Below are 11,941 nucleotides of genomic sequence, written 5' to 3' on the forward strand. Positions count from 1 at the left end.
AAGGGACTTGTTTTTTTTTCCCTAATTTCCCTAAAGGAGTTCCTGTGCTGGACCCCGGCCACCGGTGGCGGTCCAGCTGTGTCCCTGCGTGGCAAGACCACGGCCTTTTGGGCACGTTGCGTGCGCGCTTTTGTTTTTTTTCTTTGTCCTTTTTTTTTTTGCCGGGGTGTGCGTGCGGTGGGTGTGATGCATGTGCGTGTGCCCGTGCGTGTGCCCGTGCATGCCATCCAGACGGCGCTTCGTGACAGCGGCTTTGTTGATTTTTGCAAGCTCCAGACCCCCGTGGTGCTCAGTGTAGCGAGAGCCAACGCCGAGATTCCACTCATCTGGAGCCCACGGCACATCACATGACAGGCATGAGTGTGTCTACATGCGAGCAGACAGAGTGGGAGTGGCTGAGCGCCTTGACCGCCACATTGTGTCATGAACAGGGATGTCAAAAGGAAAAGAAAAAGAAAACAATTAAAAAATTGATTTTTGAGTGATTTTTTTGTAACTATTCTTAATATATAAAAAAAATCGATTAAAAAAGACATATATATATATATATATATATATATTTATTTATTTATTATTTTTTTAATCCTGTCCAGCCACAATTCCTATTTGAGATTCCTACTTGTAGTGATTCATCATCAATTGAAAAAAATACACACACACACACACACACACGCACACACACTATCGATTAAAAAAACAAAAAACATTATTATTATTATTTTTTTTTTTGGTCAAAAATTAGATTTTTGAATGAAACAACGCTCTGTATTTGTAACAATACTTAATACATTTTTTAAAAATGATACAAAAAAATTGTTTAAATCTTTTAAAATAATTTAAACAGGGGTGTCAAAAAATAGATTTTTGAATGAAGCAATGATTCCTATTTGTAACGATTCTTAACCAATTAAAAATCAATTTGAAACTACACACGTACATATACGTGTGTATATATATATATATATATATATATATACATATATATATATATATATATACACACACACACAAATATATGACATATAATATTCATGTTTAAATAAAAAATAATGTTAAACAAACAACTTAAAGCCTTGTCCAGATGTTTTGCTGACATAATATTCATGCTTAAATTAAAAATAACATAAGAAAAACTTAAACGGATTAAAGCCTAGTCTAAATGTTTACTGACATATAATATTCATGTTTAAATAAAACATTATGTAAAAAAAACAACTTAAAGCCCTTGTCCAGATGTTTACTGACATATAATATTCATGCTTAAATGAAAAATAATGTTAAAAAAACACCTAAAGGCTTGCCCAGATATTTGCTGACATAATATTCATGTTTAAATAAAAAATAATGTAAAAAAAAACTAAACGGATTAAAGCCTAGTCTAGATGTTTACTGACATATAATATTCATGTTTAAATAAAAAATAATGTTTATAAAAAAACACCTAAAGGCTTGCCCAGATATTTGCTGACATAATATTCATGTTTAAATAAAAAATAATGTAAAAAAAAACTAAACGGATTAAAGCCTAGTCTAGATGTTTACTGACATATAATATTCATGTTTAAATAAAAAATAATGTTTATAAAAAAAACAACTTAAAGCCCTTGTCCAGATGTTTACTGACGTATAATATTCATGTTTAAATTAAAAATAATGTTAAAAATAATAATAATTAAAGCCTAGTCCAGATATTTACTGACATATAATATTCATGTTTAAATTATAAATAATGTTAAACAAAACAACTTAAAGCCTTGTCCAGATGTTTGCTGACATAATATTCATGTTTAAATTAAAAATAATGTTGAAAAAACTAAACAAATTAAAGCCTTGTCCAGATGTTTGCTGACATATAATATTCATGTTTAAAGTAAAAAATAATGTTAAACAAAACAACTTAAAGCCTTGTCCAGATGTTTGCTGACATGTTTGCTATTCATGTTTAGATTAAAAATAATGTTGAAAAAACTAAACAAATTAAAGCCTAGTCCAGATGTTTACTGACATTTGTGGGTTCTTCCGAGGATGTTGTAGTCGTAATGATTTGTGTAGTCCTTTGAGACATTTGTGATTTGGGGCTATATAAATAAACATTGATTGATTGATTGATTGATATACCTGTTTAAATTAAAAATAATGTTAAAAAAAACAACTTAAAGCCTAGTCCAGATGTTTACTGACATATAATATTCATGTTTAACTTAAAAATAATGTTAAAAAAAACAACTTAAAGCCTAGTCCAGATGTTTACTGACATATAATATTCATGTTTAACTTAAAAATAATGTTAAAAAAACAACTTAAAGCCTAGTCCAGATGTTTACCGACATATAATATTCCTGTTTAAATTAAAAATAATGTTAAAAAAAACAACTTAAAGCCTAGTCCAGATGTTTACTGACATATAATATTCATGTTTAACTTAAAAATAATGTTAAAAAAACAACTTAAAGCCTAGTACAGATGTTTACCGACATATAATATTCATGTTTAACTTAAAAATAATGTACAAAAAACAAATTAAAGCCTAGTCCAGATGTTTACCGACATATACATTTCATGTGTAAATTAAAAACAATGTAAACAAAAAAACCCTAGTTAAAGCCTAGTCCAGATGTTTACTGTTTTTTTACATTTTTTTATTTATTTATTTTTTTTAAATTTTTTTATACTTTTTGATTTCTATTTTACTGTTTTAATTGATTTTACCCTTTAAAATTGTTTTAATCATATTTATTTTTATATTGTTTTTTATTGGTTTTATATTTATTTATTTTTTGTTTTTATTCAGTCATTTGTGGAGCATAATATTGTTTTTAACATGGCTGTGCAGCACTTTGGAAACAATCTTGTTGTTTAAATGTGCTATATAAATAAAGTCCATTGGATTGATAAAATTCATGTTTAAATTAAAAATAATGTAAATAAATAATAACTAAAGCCTAGTCCAGATGTTTACTGACATATAATATTCATGTTTAAATTAAAAATAATGTCAAAACAAAAACTGATTATAGCTTAGTCCAGATGTTTACCGACATATAATATTCACGTTTAAATTCAAAATAATGTTAAAAAACAACTTAAAGTCTTGTCCAGATGTTTACTGACATATAATATTCATGTTTAAATTCAAAATAATGTTAAAAAAACAACTTAAAGTCTTGTCCAGATGTTTACTGACATATAATATTCATGTTTGAATAAAAAATAATGTTAAAAAAACTAAACAAATTAAAGTCTAGTCCAGATGTTTACTGACATAAGTTTCATGTTTAAATTCCAAATAATGTTAAAAAAACAACTTAAAGTCTTGTCCAGATGTTTATTGACATATAATATTCATGTTTAAATGAAAAATAATGTAAAAAAAACAACAATAAATTAAAGCCTAGTCCAGATGTTTACTGACATATAATATTCATGTTTAAATTCAAAATAATGTTATAAAAAAAACAACTTTAACCCTTGTCCAGATGTTTACTGACATATAATATTCATGTTTAAATAAAAAATAATGTTAAAAAAACAAAAAAAATTAAAGCCTAGTCCAGATGTTTACTGACATATAATATTCATGTTTAAATTAAAAAGTATGTAAAAAACAACAACAAATTAAAGCCTAGTCTAGATGTTTACTGACATATAATATTCATGTTTAAATAAAAAATAATGTTAAAAAAACAAAAAAAATTAAAGCCTAGTCCAGATGTTTACTGACATATAATATTCATGTTTAAATTAAAAAGTATGTAAAAAACAACAACAAATTAAAGCCTAGTCTAGATGTTTACTGACATATAATATTCATGTTTAAATAAAAAATAATGTTAAAAAAACAAAACAAATTAAAGCCTAGTCCAGATGTTTACTGACATATAATATTCATGTTTAAATTCAAAATAATGTTATAAAAAAACAAAACAACTTAAACCCTTGTCCAGATGTTTACTGACATATAATACTCACATATAAACTACTTTTACTACAAATGAATATCAGTTATCGACACCCTTGCCTGATCGTAATCAGTATTGGTATCGACCCTGACAATACCACATGTGTCGATGTCTAACATGACCCCAGGTCCACAGAAGAACCGGAATTGTCCCCACCGTGGGAGACGTGGTCAGCGATGTAGTCAGTCCATCAGCTGACGTGCTATATAGCATAGCAGGATCTGAAAGTTTAATGTCAGCCTTCAGCTTGGTGCCGCAGACAGCAGGGGTGAGGCCAGGACAGCGGGGCAGCGAGAGGCGAGCGATAAGGGGGAGTGTGTCACGTTAATCAGAGTTAACAGACAACACATGTGCGAGCACGCATCACAACACCCGGTCGGGCACGGCACGGCACAGGCGGCCAACAGAGGCCAGTGGAGGTAACTCCGGCTGAACCCTGCGTGTCTTCCCGTCTCCGCTTGCTCTTTTGCAATTTGTGCAGGAGCCCGTGAGCTTCTTTTAAGTCCTCCTGCTTTGGTGCCCTTCATCTGCGGCCGCAGCCAGGTGGAATTAGGCGTCATTATGTCTGACTACGCCGCAGTCGCTGGAGCGGAACTAACCTTTGACTTGAGCTGTGGAACGTGCAAAAGAACCAGCAGTCTTTCACTCTGCGTTACATCAGCGGCCGGGCGACTGCAGTATAACTTCACTGGAATGTGCTGCTGGGTTGCAACTTGCAACCACCTCACCTTCAGGCACTTCCTGTTTGGCCTTGCAGTGCAAACCAGGAAGCACCTAACAACCCATTCTCATCCAAACACAAAGATTTGTGCATTTTTACTATGTTTTTTCTCCTTTTTTTCCCCTGTTTTTTTTAAAAATCTTTTTTATTTTATTTTTTAACTTTTGTTTTCTTTTTATTAATAGCTGTTTGTAGAAATGGCTGATTGAATTCAATCAATCAATCAATCAATGTTTATTTATATAGCCCCAAATCACAAATGTCTCAAAGGACTGCACAAATCATTACGACTACAACATCCTCGGAAGAACCCACAAAAGGGCAAGGAAAACTCACACCCATTAGCTCTGATGTAAGAAGTATGTGTGCTATGACTATGAGTTGTTTTTTTCCCTTGGCCACAGTCTGGACCACCTCTTCAGGGGCCCAGTGTACATACATGTGTGTATATATGTATACAAATGTTTCTAGGTTTTATTTATATTTCATAATAAAACAAATAAAAACACATATGTGTGTGTATATATATATATATTTATATATATATATATATTTATTTTTATTTTTTTTTATTTTTATTTTTTTTTTTTTTTTTAATTAATTTATATATTAGATATATATATATATATATATATATATATATATATATATATATATATATATATATATATATATATATATATATATATATATATGTGTGGGAAAAATCACAAGACTACTTCGTCTCTACAGAACTGTTTCATGAGGAGTTCCCTCAATCATCAGAAGATATATATATATATATATATATATATATATATATATATATATGTTTCATTTGTTCTATTATCAGATATAAATAACATAAAATAAAAATGTAACCTTTCTCTGATTATAATCCCCTCAACTATATTTTAATTTAAAAAATATATATCTTGTATTTGTTTATTATCAAATATAAATAAAACAAATATATATATATGTATATATATATATATAAAATATTTTTTTTTATCAAATTAAACAATAGTTAAGGAGATTATAATCAGAGGAAGGTTGCATTTTGAATAAAATATATTTTCCTCCTGCTCCGTATTTTCCATTGGCCATAAAAATATCAATAATTACTGAAATGGACCGATACCAAAGACCGACACGGCGATTTGCTTCTCTGCCATTCCTCAAGGTAGACATCATGTACAAGTGTATCTTCCATAAAGAAATGGGGCAGCACGTGTTAAACCCCGCTTCATAAATGCATGGGCGACCTCCTGGTGACCCTTGGATTATAATGCAATATGGTCACTTAAGGAGGCCCAGACTAACCCCCTCCCTGACAACCCTGACAATAATCCCCCGCCACTCATTACTGCAATCAGCCTTCACCTCATGACACATCCTCCCAGACGTGCAGGAGGAGGACCATGAAGATGGAGCAAGTCTGGATCATCACCATTAAAGAAGAACCAGAGGAGCTCATTGGAGGACTCTGCCTGAACCATGGTTGTTGGACCAAGGACCAACAACCATGGTTCCAGCAGACTCCTCCAATGAGCTCCTCTGGTTACATTTACCTCCTTCTCAAGTCACACTCCTCACTTTTCAGCAAATATCCACACTGACTGCTCCACACTCCATGTAGCGCTGCGCCAAAGAAACATCTACAGTCAATACTAATAATACACTACTTTTACCCCTACACTCTGAACCCCGTGGCTTAGAAAACGGTGCAGCTAATTTATGTTTTTGTCTTCGCCAACGCACACAATGTTTCCATTACACACCAGCAAAGTCACTGAAAATGTGCGTTATTGTTTGTGCCGCGTCGCCGTTTTGTGGACCAGTTTGCTCCTTGCAGGTGGATAAACTCAGCGGCCGAGTGGTTAGAGTGTCCACCCGGAGATGGGTAGGTTGTGAGTTCAAACCAAAGACTATAAAAATGGGAGCTATTACTTCCCTGCTTGGCACTCAGCATCAAGGCTTGGAATTGGGGGTTAAATCACCAAAAATGATTCCTGGGCGTGGCCACCACTGATGCTCACTGCTCCCCTCACCTCCCACGGGGTGATCAAGGGTGATGGGTCAAATGCAGAGAATAATTTTGCCACACCTAGTGTGTGTGTGACTATCATTGGTACTTTAACTTTATATATAAACATACACATACACACCGCAAATTGCAGACTATAAGATCAGTGCTCAAAGTCTTATTAATATTTATTTCAATCAATCAATCAATCAATGTTTATTTATATAGCCCCAAATCACAAATGTCTCAAAGGACTGCACAAATCATTACGACTACAACATCCTCGGAAGAACCCACAAAAGGGCAAGGAAAACTCACACCCAGTGGGCAGGGAGAATTCACATCCAGTGGGACGCCAGTGACAATGCTGACAATGAGAAACCTTGGAGAGGACCTCAAATGTGGGCAACCCCCCCCCCCCCCTCTAGGGGACCGAAAGCAATGGATGTCGAGCGGGTCTAACATGATACTGTGAAAGTTCAATCCATAGTGGCTCCAAGACAGCAGTGAGAGTCCCGTCACTAACTGCTTCTTTGCTATCACTTTTACTATCATATTTTCCTGATAGTGACCTATGATACTACTACCGACCTGCTCAGTGACCTAGTGGTTAGAATGTGTGCAACATTATGATAAAAGATGTATTTTTACTCAATAACAGTCGCGATTTGACAAGAAAAGCCTAAAATGTTGGCAATTTTACAAAAGAGTCGTCATTTTACTCAACAAACGTCACAATTCTATAAGAAAACTTTCAAATTATGGCAACATCAAAATAATCATTGGAATTTTACTTGGCAAAACGATGACAAAAGCCATAATTTTCCTCAAAAAAAAAGTCACAGTTTTACAAGAACAACAAAACAATTGGCAATGTTGTGATACAAGTCAAAATTGTTATATGACAAATGTCACCAATTTGCATAGAAAAATAATAATTTAGCATTAAAAAAAACTTAATAAATTTGCGAGAAAATATTGCAATATTACAGAAACAGAAATAATACGAGAAATTGTTCTCAATTTTATAAGAAAAAAGTCAAAACTGTGAGAAAAAGACTGCTTTTAGTAAACATATTTTTTTTTTTGTAATTGGTTCTTAATCTTCCTTATTTGCGTCAAGTTATTACAGTATGTCTCTATATACATATTTATATTATTAATTTTGTCCAAAGGGGTCGCATTTCAATTTCTTACACACTAGAGATGCACGGATAGGCAATTATATCATCCGCAACCGCATCAGTAAAGTCGTCATCCACCCGCCATCCACCCGAACCAACATTTCATCAAAGCCACACCCACCCGCCTGCCCGTTGTTATATATCTAATATAGACCATGCTAGGCATTAGTGAGGTTAGAAAGTGTAACTCCCTCCAAATAGCACAGACACAATGGCTTTCTTGAACTGATTTATTTGAAGGCTTACTTTCCCTTCAAATTCACTGTGAAAACTGTAATAAATAAAGCATGTTACAAACGTAAAAATAATAACATGCACAGCATGTGCATCAAACATTTTACCAAGTAAAATACCAACAAATGACAAATACCTCGTTGGCCATACCCGGAAGTAGCTTCCTTACATCCGTCGACAGACCAAACGAGACACTTCAAAATAAAAGTATGCCCACGTACTGTTTCAAAGAGTGCTGCTCGTTTTTCGTATGTGAGTAACAACATTGAACTATTTATAAATGGTTGATTTCTTATAGGCTAGTAAGGTAAAGTGTTGTAGCTGACAAGTATGGGCTACCTTGCTTCTGCAGCCTTCATCAGAGGTGTCACGTGATGTTAGCGTCACGTTGTCTGTGATGTGTTATATGGATTGTACCATCAAGAGTTGTCAGCTACAACACTTGACCTACTAGCCCAGGGGTGCCCATTACGTCGATCGCGAGCTACCAGTCGACTGCGGGGGGTGTGTCAGTCGATCTCCAGCCAGGCTTTTAAAAAAAATAGAGCTAAAAATGAGTGATCATCAATCTTCACCAAGACGTCACTTAAATGACATTCACGGTACCGGAGGGTCTTGTGAGATGACGCTGGCTGCTGCAAGATCATTATTATGAAAATATGACCGAGTCTGTTTTATTTCAACAGACTCTCGCGCCGTACCTTCCGTCAAAACTCTAAAGGCCGACTGCACATTTCCTATCTTCACAATAAAAGCCCTGCTTCATGCTGCCTGCGCTAACTAAATACAGAGTCTCGGAAAACTGGCGTGCACAAGTGATCCCTCAGAAAGCTGGCGTGCACATCACTTGTGCACGCCAGCTTTCTGAGACTCTTATTTTGTTAGCGCAGGCAGCATGAAGCAGGGCTTTTATTGTGAAGATAGGAAATGTGCAGTCGGCCTTTAGAGTTTTGACGGAAGGGACGGCGCGAAAGTCTGTTGAAATAAAAAGTGTTTCTCGCCTTCCTCTCTGTCATTTTTTCATAATAATGAACTGGCAGCAGCCAGCGTCATCTCACAAGACCCTCGGGTGCCGTGAATGTCAATCAAGCAAGCTACGGAATTTGCCGCCAATGTTTTTCTTGTAAAGTGTATGGAAGCTGGATGAATTAGATGCCAAAAACCAACCACTTTCATGTGGTATTGTACAGAAAGGACAACTTTTTTTCTCCTCCATTTGAAAATGTGGGCGTTATCATCATTACTATCTGATTCCAATCAATGCAAGTCATCAGAATCAGGTAATACACCAACTTATATTGTTGTCTTTGTGAAAGAAAGACATCTATATGTGTTACACATGCTTGTATTATCATTAAACACATTTAACTTGTTTACAAAAATGTCTCTTTCATAAATAAATAAATATAAATGATGAATATAAATGAGGTAGATCCCCTCGAGTTGGTCAATTGAAAAGTAGCTCGCCTGCAGAAAAAGTGTGGGCACCCCTGTACTAGCCTATATAAATCAACCACTTATAAATACACGTCAGTAGGCTAAATGACATAACATTTAAGTATGTATAATGTAGCGGCTGGCTACGGGGTGTTAGCCGATGACTTTGGCTGGGGGGCGGGACTTCCGGGAGGGATAGGGAAGTGACGTTATCGACAGGAAGTGAGCGTACGAGTTGTCCCGGGAAAAGCTTTAGAGACATGAGAGCTATTGTGTGGTTGTGTTACATCTTGTGCAATAAAGACAAGACAAACCAAGAAGTTTTATGAGCCTACATTCCTGGGATTATTACAATATATATTTCCCAATCGGTTAAAATCTATTTTTTCGTCATGTCACCCGCCCGGCCCGTAGTTTATTTGCGGACTCCGCGGTTGTGACCGCAAACCGCGCATCTCTATTACACACACTTGTTATTACACACATTGGCCACTGGGGGACCACTTCAAATTTTTTAAAAACACTTGTTATTTCATATGTTGACCAGAGGGGGAGCACTTTTAGAAGCGACACACAGTCATGGCTCATTTTGATAGATGTCACCACAGATGAGACATTGTCTATAACAGGGGTCGGGAACCTTTTGGGCTGAGAGAGCCATGAAAGCCAAATATTTCAAAATATATTTCCGTGAGAGCCATATAATATTTTTTAACAATGAATACAACTAAATGTGTGCATTTTTAAGTAAGACCAACATTTTTAGAGTATAATAAGTCTCTTATTCTTTTTAATAACATTGTTATTCTGAAGCTTACCAACAATAAATCAAATGTCATGTCTGTTGATCATGTTTTGGTTTGGCCATGTGATGTTTGTCCTTTGGACTCTTTAAGTTCCTGTTTTTTTTCCACTCCCTTGTCTGGTTTCCTTGGTTACTCATTTTGTCCACCTGTCTCTGGTGGAAAAAAAGGCCCGCTCACCTGCTTCCCGAGCATTAATCAGAGGCAGTATTTAAGCTCGTCTTTGCCAGTCAGTCGCCCTGCGCTGACTTGTTTCATGCCTTGCCATAGTTTGGTGCTTCATGCCATGCCAAGTAAGTTTTGTTTGATTTATGTTCTTAGTCTGTTTATGCGCTAGCTTTGTTCCTTAGCCCAAGTTGTGCCTCCCCTGTGAGCGATTTTTGTTTGTATTTTTTTTTAGTTAAAATTAAATCATGTTTTTACCTAAATGCCAAGTCTTGCGTAGTCCGTCCGTCTTCCTGAGGGAACGACCCCGCAGCAAGCTGCAACCCCCCCCCATCGTGACATAAAATACTTCTTGCCATTAATGCGACTTCTTGAACAGGTGCGGTAGTAAACGGATGGATGGATTTAAATGCATGAGAATGTTTTGTATTTTGCTCGTTATTTTTAGCACTGTGGGTTCTTCCGAGGATGTTGTAGTCGTAATGATTTGTGCAGTCCTTTGAGACATTTGTGATTTGGGGCTGTATAAATAAACATTGATTGATTGATTGATTACCAGCGAAATTATTCATAATTATCGCGTTAAGCAATGTCAGCTAAGATTTTTATCCGAGAGCCAGATGCAGTCATCAAAAGAGCCACATCTGGCTCTAGAGCCATAGGTTCCCTACCCCTGCTCTATTAGATGCAAAGTTATTGGGACCAGGATTTATGTCATCACTTCTTCACACCTCCTCATGTGGAAGATACTTTTCCTTCTTCATGTCTCAAGAAGAGTAGAAATACAAGAACACACACACACATTTTTGTATTTTTTTACCTTCTTGAGACCTGAGAAAAATGCCTCCCTCTTTAGGACCACACACACACACACACACACACACACACACACACACACACACACAGGAGGAAGTAATGTGTTTCCCCGCATGTTTTTTCCGCCCTTGCGAGAAGACGAACGTCTTGTTCTGTTCAGCGGCGTGTTGCCAGATCCTCTCGGGCTGTGACACTTGACAGTCGACATGGCAACATGCGAGCAACATAAGCGTCAGAAGAGCAGGTGCTCAGACGGGAAGAAAGGGCTGCGGTGTTCTCGGGCCGGCCAGAATCAACTCTTCCCCCGACTACTTTTGGACTGCTCACGCGGAGCCAACGTGACAAAATGGAATATTATTGCAGAAAGAAAGGAAAGGACTGTGATGAATTGTGTTAGATGTAAATATAAACAGAATACAATGATTTGCAAATCCTTTTCAACCCATATTCAGTTGAATATGCTACAAAGACAACATATTTGATGTTCAAACTCATAAACTTTTTTTGTTTTGCAAATAACGTTGAGGAATGCTCATCAAACACTTATGTGGAACATCCCACAGGTGTGCAGGCTAATTTGGAACAGGTGGGTGCCATGATTGGCTATAAAAACA

The sequence above is a fragment of the Nerophis ophidion genome, linkage group LG13 (genome assembly GCF_033978795.1).
Source record: "Nerophis ophidion isolate RoL-2023_Sa linkage group LG13, RoL_Noph_v1.0, whole genome shotgun sequence".
Classification (NCBI taxonomy): Eukaryota; Metazoa; Chordata; class Actinopteri; order Syngnathiformes; family Syngnathidae; genus Nerophis; species Nerophis ophidion.